Genomic DNA, 8,486 nt, shown 5'->3' with positions numbered 1-8,486 from the left:
CCACTGAAGGAAATTAGGAGAGAGAGGGTGTATTGGGTTAGGGAATCTTCATGTCTGAATGGATGCAGCTATTATCTTGGTCTTAAAACCAAAAACAGGAAAATCCTGTAGTCTGGAAGACATTCACCTTGGGGGCTGGGTGGAAGCAGGTAATTACTGGCATAGTGTGATTTCCCCCCTTAGAATCTAGTGGGTGACATGCATGAGATTAGGCAGCTACACTTAAGCCTGCCTCAAAAGCATGGGTGGGTCTTCAGTTTATTCCTGGGGTTAGGGAAACACTGGAGTCCCCCAGCTGGTAAGGTTGGGTGGATGTTGCATTCTTGGATTTAAAATGCAGTGTAAGAACAGGTTATTGTTCTGATATCTTTTTTTTTGTTTATTCATGTATCTCTGGCTATATCTCAGCATATATTTATTGATTATTTCTTATGCGTGTTCTTGGTTTTTTAAATCATATTCCCCTTTTTAAAAACCTTTTTACAAACCACTTGTCAGCAATGCTTGTGATTCCAGAGTATTTGACCATACAGGCTTGCCCATTTTACAGAAAGGAGGATCCATTTTTTTTCTGAATAATTGACTGGACAAGGGTATGATCCTTCTAGCCTGCAAAAATCTACTCTACTAAGGGTTGGCAAGGCCCATGTGAAACAGGTAGGGTTGAAGCACCACAGGCCAAAAAGCTGGCTTCTGCCACATGTCAGCTGGTTCTCAGGGGTCAAGCAGCACATGGCAGGGGAGGGGTTTACAGCAGAAAAACACCCCAAAGCATGGAAGCACCAGGGAGCATGCTGCAAAGGCACACCCAAGATTGCATCCAGGGCTGGGGCATGTCACTCTGTGTTTAGCTGAAAATGTGTTTTAAGAAATGCTTTTGATGTGGGCATGGTTTTCTTTTGAATTTGAAAGGCAACTTTTGTTTCCCAGGACAGTTATGACTGAGGGAACAAGCTGGGTTATGGCTTGCATTATGGAAAAACCAGAACGGTCTATAAAGTGAGGTAAAGTAGTTGCTCATATCTGAAAAGTGAATCTGGTATGGGAACAGGATGTGGTAGAAGCTTCAAAAGGTTGTTAAACTTTATTTTTGTCTGTCCGTGTGTTACATTTCTGATCACTCCTTGAGAGAGACAGAAATGGAATTTACAAGTTAAAAGTGTTTATATTTTTAAACAGTGTTTATAGTTTTAAATAATTTGAGAAATGTTCTTGCATGTTGGCAACTTGAAAATGAATTCTGTTTTAAGAGAACTGGTCATGACAAGTGTTTTATTACTAAATAAGTACCAGTTGCTTTGCTTATTTTAGATTAGTAAAGTTTACTTGAAAATGTAACAAATTTGTACATACCCTAAAGCATTAAAATTATTGCTTTCCTGAAGAAAGGGAACATTTGTTTTAATACTAGCAACCTCATGCTTTTCAGCTGCAAAACATCTCCTACAGATCATGTAGCTTTAAGAAAAACCCATCAGTTAAAATCATTGATGCTTAGCTATTATTGGGGCACCTTGTCACCTCCAAATGGGAGAACCTAGGTGCTGCCATCTGAAAGAGTAACTAAGCTGAGACAGCAGTTTATAAAAAAAAAAACAAAAAAAACTCCAGTGGCTATCCATGCCACCTTGGTTGTGGTGGAATCATCCATCTACTCAAACCTCCCAGCTTGTCCTTGAGACATAACTGATATACATAGGAGTCCAACAATACATATATTTCAAATGCCTTTGCAAGCATAAAGGACACAGAGCATGCTTGGCAAGAAGAATTTGTCAATGCTGGCAAGTATTGTCTAGAACTAAGCTTTATGAACCCCACAGTATTTGTAGTACCTGAAAAACATCAACCCCATAAATCGATTTTAGAAAACTATCTTGATGTCATTTATTAAGTGGAGAGTTCGGGGATGGCAAAACCAAACTGATTTCAGACCTCTGGAGCAGCAGTTATGAATAAATAAATAACTCTGTATCTATCTGATAGAAATGTGTCAGTGGTTCTTTCTGTACATTCTTGGCCTGGTTTTCCCCCCATGTGTATTATTGTGTGTTTTGAGTACTGAATGATGAAGATTCCAGAAATAATTGCACACACATTTCATTGTTTTAAATTATAGAATCAGAAAACATTACTTCAAAAGGCCATTACTCTTTATTTTACTCTTAACCTGTTTCCATTCTTCTTTCCATCCAGGACGTGCAATTAGAAGTAGATGCTATTGCCAGAACAATTTTACTTCTGGAAAATACCTTTCACTGGTGACTGATATTCTTGCTGTTGGACTAGCAATCTGTCACATTGCTCAGAAGAGGTATTCCTATCTTCTTTAACACAATGAACAAATACATTAAAGTACTTTGTATTTCTGTATTTAAACAAATATAAGATGACACCCCCACCCCCAATAATTAGAATCTATACATAGGAAAGTTAGAAATCTGATTAACATTTTGCAGGTATAGAATCTAATTATTGGAGGTTTATCCTGAATTTGTCCCCCCCGCCTCTCCTCCCCCCTCCCCCCCCACTATAGTAGGGAAAATAAATCTTTAGGTCAGATAGCCCCTTTGCCCTCCCCAACTTTTCCCCCTGCAGCTCCTTACCCTCACCTTACTGTTAGACCCTGCTCTCCCTGAGCACATGGAAGCGAGGAGTAAATTAAAAAAAAAATGACTGAGATAAACATAGCTATAGTAATTTGCATATAGACTTGATTGATGACCAGAATTGATGCATTTTACCTTTTTTGAAACTTCTGCACGTCTGAGCACAGGTAGTCCATTACCACACTTTTATGCAGCACTTTGACACCTATTTATATATAATACAAACTTTTAAAAAATTAATATATTTTATGTTCCAGGTCAAATCAGCTAAATCAGTTCCAAATCACATTGATTGAACAGAACTCAACCATTCCATATCAAATGAGCAGACAGAACTCAATCATTCTAAACACCATGTATGGTTGTGGAACCGGCAAGCATCCTGTGTCTCAGGCTCTCACCCTGGGACTTCAGATAGTCCTGAATCCTATTGCCAGGCATCCTATATGCAGGCCCAAGTCTGGAGGTTTTAGGATTTGGATGCCCCCACACTTGATTTGAGCCAAAAAATCAATAATGCAAACTATGCACATTAGTCCAATGCCAAAAAGCTCATGATTCACCATATAGTTCACTGGGCTGGGACCTACCAGAGTCAACAGCATTACAAGCCATGGTGACCCTAGAGCTCAGCACTTCTCAATGTATGTGTATACTCAAGATACACCCCTAGCAAAGGATGTATGTGCTAATTAGTCCCCCACTTGTGTCTTCAACTGGGTGTTCTTTTCATGACTCCTGGGATCTTCCAAAAATGTATATGCAAATGAGGCATGTGGCAACCTGGTCCAACTTCGCCGCACGAAGGGTAGGGCTCTGCAATAGTCATATGTGATAGGCTGAGACAGGGGCTGATAGAAAGATTCTGAGTGATGAATTGGGGCCCAGTTTGGTGGTTTGCCAGACATTTAAGGCTGGTAAACAAAAAGGAATGATTAGAAATGGGAAAGAGAGGTACAGCTCAGCTATGGGAGTGAAAAGGAAGTTGAAATGTACTCAGAGTAGTGGCTCACCATGACCAGAAAAAGAGTAGGTGCTCAGGGGGACTGTCTTTAATGGGTACTACCATACATTTTATTTGGATGGGTTGTACTAATCTATTCTTGTGGTAGGTTCAAGTAGACAGGGAGAATGAAGAGAACAGAGATGCAACTGGACCTGGAGACAGCGAGAAGGACTACAACAGGATCAGCAGCAGTGGAAGTGACAGCGACAAGGACAGTAAATGAACTGAGAATATAAACCCCCAATTGGGACTTGGACAAAGGGATTGTGTTTGGGTTAGGAGAGGGTGGATGTGTCTATTGTAATGGGAATCATGGGTTGCTTAATGTGGTTTAAGATGTGTGATGGAAAGTTTACAATAGCAGGTGTATATATATAACTCTCTCTCTCTCTCTCTCTCTCTCTCTCTCTCTCTCTCTCTCTCTCTATATATATATATATATATATATATATATATATATATAAATATATTTTACTTTAAAAAAAAAAAAGGTTCCCATCAGCATATTTGCACAATATGGTCCATGTATTTTATAGTCATGTTCAGTGTTGGTTACATTTAATCAACTTTACAGTTGGTTTCCATTACTGAGCACATACTGTTTCTAGCAGCAGTTTGAAGATAGACAATGTATGCTGTAAGGTTTCCTTGTATGCAGAATGTAAGATGAGGGTCTTGGGCTTTTCTCTCCATACTGGTTGGGAGGAAAAAGGCTTATCTTATATTTGAGTAAATACAGTAGAATATGTTTTGCAGAAGAATTCACATAACAAATGGTGTGCTTTCAATAAGAAAATAATGTATTAAAGACCACTGTGTGTCAGTGGTTGGGACAGTGCCCTGGTATCTGTCTTTAGTTCAAAGAGAGCTTGAAGATTGTATGGGTAAAAAAGATAATTGAAAATGGGTGAAGGAACTGACTAGGATTGAAACTTAGAAAATCAAGGATTTAGGACAGCAGCAGAGCAAAATGACAACCAAAGGTGGATTAAAAGAGGAATATCACTCATCAATGGCTGCTATATTCAGCTCCTGTCCCAGGGAGACTTGAGCCTATTAGAATATGCCATTAACTAAGATTCTGCAGGAAAGATGTACGACTACTGTAGGTTCCCTTGCTATAAGTCTTGAAAATACCTAGGACAAAAGGACAATACGAGAAGCTCCTGTAAAGAAGAGAAATAAAAAGGCTGCTGCAAAACTTTGGAATCTATGAATAATGGAAGCACAATAAATTGCAGCAAAACTTGTGTCGTATTTCAATCTGGAGACCACAGTAGCTTCTTATAGGACAAAACACATTTTAAACTAGTGTCAGGAACAATTTGTAAAGACTAGCACAAACCCACTATAAAAAATAACTCAACATTGAGGAAAAAAAATCACTGGAGAGAGAGCTCTTGGGAGAGGTTTGGTTTAAAATAATTGCCATTTATAAATGAATATCACAACCTTTTGGAGCCTGTCTTACTAGTATTTCTAGGCCTGATTGAAATAGTTTCTAAAGGGACAGACAGGGTGGGCAGCGATTCCATGATCTGACTGCCAAAAAAAATTGGCAATGTCCAAAAAAACAAAAAAGAAAAAAATAAAGAAACACAGCTTGGAGATCTGAGATTCAGCATAGGACAATGATTGCTCTTCAAGCCATAAATTAATTCTGTGGCTGACGCATCACAGACCTATTCTTATGTGACTCCAATCTTCCAAGCCACACTTGAAGAAAGACTGGGAACACAGCTCCAATTACTTTTTTTTCATCAACTGCTTTGTTACATTTTTAGTCTATATTAAGTAAAGTCAAGCAAAGCCTGAATCAAAGCCATTGAAGTCAATGGAAAAACTCCTATTGACTTCAGTGGATTTGGAACAAGCCCTATTAGAACAGATGCTGTATGCCTTAAAACTTCTTTTCCCTACAGCTTCAGTTGTGAATTTGACAATATAAGGTGATTTCTGTCCTTTTATTTCTTTTATCTTGTCTTGTGTTTCAGGATACTGATGAACCCAGAGTAACAAATAGGAAGCTTATCCTGCACCCACTGAAGTAAAAGGTAAAGCTCCCCATGATTTTAATGGATGCAAGATTGACCCTGAAAGGTACAGATTTCCTTTTTGTGGTTCTCCAGACTGTGCACACTGGTATATGCTTGCAATATGACTGGTTTGAGGGCTTGGAGTTATACTTGGTGATCACAAATCACTTTTGAAAGGCTTGCCCAAATCTATGCAATAAACCAGTCGCTTGCCTTAGAGAAATTTGCATGGATTAAAAAAGTACAATGAAGTGGTACAAGCAAACTAGGAGCCCATCGCTGCTGCAGCTACTGGCTGTTGTTTGAGACCAGGTCAAATAATTGTCAGGTCAGAAAGAGAATATGCAAATATAGTGCTGCTGACCACAGGCTGGAGTAGTCAGTTCAAGCCACAGAGTGACTTTACAAGGCGCTTTTCATCATCTTATGATTTGGAAATTATATCTGGTTGAGTGTGTCTGATCTAACCAAAAGGAATCAAAACTCATGGCAGAGGTGAAATCTTTTATTAGACCAGCTAGATATTTGCAAGAAAAGCCTTTATTTGCAAGATTTCAGGCACAGGCACCCTGCATCAGGGTGAACTAACCAAGAACTTTGTCTGAGCTCTTCCTTTATATAGTGTAGCTTGCTGTACTTTAGTCTATTTGAAATGTCCTGAACAGGGTTTAGTGCCATTGGTAGTTGGGTACCAGGTTACTAGCGACCTGGCGTTATCTCCACTGGTAGCAACTAAGTGTTTCTGGTAAAACTTTAAAAAGATTTTACTTCTCTTTTTAAATGTTCTGTCCCCCTGAGTAGAGGATGACAAGGCAAGTACTTGCCCTAACCTAGCACAAGAGAGATTTTTATTGATGCTCGGGGAGGGGGAAAGTACTGAATATGATGTCTGATTTTCATGTGAAATTATAGACTGCAAAATGGGTTGAAGACAAACTGTTGGAAACAGATTGCTCATCAGTCTTACAGATTTAGGCAAACAGCACTTTCTTCTTACTGGAACACAGCCATAGGGTAGAAATAGATTGAAATCATAAAAGAGAGCTGCAACAATAGCTTATACTGTATATTTAAACATTTCTGCTGAGACACCATCTGGGCCCACAGCTAAATTTGCCTTCCAATTATTTTTAAATGTTTCCACTTCTTGAGAGGTGAAAAGTGCACTTGATAGTTTGAGCCATTTGTGATTGTAAGAAATTGAAATAAAAATCCCAGTTCTGATTTTCACAGGATGAAATATGTAATTTGCAAGCCTAACCCATGTCTATAATATGATACTTTGCTCCACACTTGTGGCAATCTACACACACAAATGAAGTTATACACACTTCATACATGCTCACTTGCAGACACAAATGTCTGATCTGCCTGCATACTTACAATAACCTGCCTTGTAATTTAAATGCACAAATGCAGTCGCTTCTTTTTGTGAACATGTACATGCCTGATCTTTTTCAAACCACAGCTAGGGAAGGATGGTCTTTTGGTGAAAAATCCTTACCTGGACTCAGAAAAAATCTAGGTTCAGTTCTTTACTTCAGTTCACACTTCTTGTGTGACCTCAGGTAAGTCATTTATTCTCTGTGGTCCACATCCTCAACAGGACTTGTGTGGAGATGCTCAGTATCACTACACCTAACTTGTAAGTGCATGGTCCCTGGCTTTGGATTCACAATCCTGAGTTAGGCAGCAAAGAGTTAGATGCCTCAGAATAGGATTTACGCTAGGCTATATGCTTTGCTGGGGGCTAGAGGGGTTGACTAAGCAGCTAATAGGGATTGCCAGAGACAGAGAGATGTTTAAAACTTTGCTTCTATTCTGGACTAATTTGCTTCTTTGGGCACAGATGATTGACTTGCCTTCCTTTGTGAAGGTAGCTATAGAAAGAGGTGCTACCACTCATGCTTGTGGGGACCCTTTACCTAATAGCCAAGTGGCTAGGGCAGTCACCCAGGAAATGGATTTCCCTCCTGCATGAAGGGACACAAGCTTACATCATCCACCTCCCAGAAGAGTGCCCTAACTTGCCTGGAGACCTTGATTCCACTCCATGCCCAACATACTGCTCATGCATTTTGCATTTAAGAATCATTGGACAAAAATATGGAACAGGGACCAGAATCCAGTTCTTTCTAACCCAATCAGTCTTATATTTGTGGCTCATGGTAGCAGAGTTTCAACAGAAGAGGTGAAGAATGGCTCCATCCCAGCCTTAACTAATGATTAAGCCACCTCTGGGAAGTGGGAGGAGGGGTTTGGACACCTTCAGGGGCCTAAGGACCCAGGTCTCCCACTTCCTCTATGACTGGCCTACCCACTAGGCTATTATATACATTTCTTTTCTCCTTCAGCCATATTACTAATGGAAGTGGCCAGGACTCCTGTGCTGAGAGCTGTTGATGTATCTTAGGCATGGTCAGCTTAGTTCCTGAGATATCTATTTTGTGAATCCCAAACAGGCTTCAGTGCGAGATGGGTGATGAGCAGCCGACCTCAGCCAATATTTCAGGGCCTGAGCAGCATTACTGTAGGTGCCTGTGGACCTTCAGGGGCTTAAGAGGTTAGGTGAGATCTTATGTAGATCATGCTCTTAGATTTAAGTGGCTAAATTATATCCAAGGCCCCCTTCTGGTGCCTAAGTGCTTTTGTGGATTAAGTCCTGTGTGCGCCTGTTCATCTTCAATAGAGATAGGGTAGTACCACTTCACAGGGGTATGGTGAGGACGAATCAGTTGCCTGTCAATGCTTCTGCCAAGGTATGCATTCATTAAGTTAAACCAGGGGTTGGCAACATTTTGCTGGCATGGCCTGCCCTTTGTCACCCAACCCCAG

The sequence above is a fragment of the Alligator mississippiensis genome, chromosome 1 (genome assembly GCF_030867095.1).
Source record: "Alligator mississippiensis isolate rAllMis1 chromosome 1, rAllMis1, whole genome shotgun sequence".
NCBI lineage: Eukaryota > Metazoa > Chordata > Crocodylia > Alligatoridae > Alligator > Alligator mississippiensis.
This window is presented reverse-complemented; position numbering follows the sequence as displayed.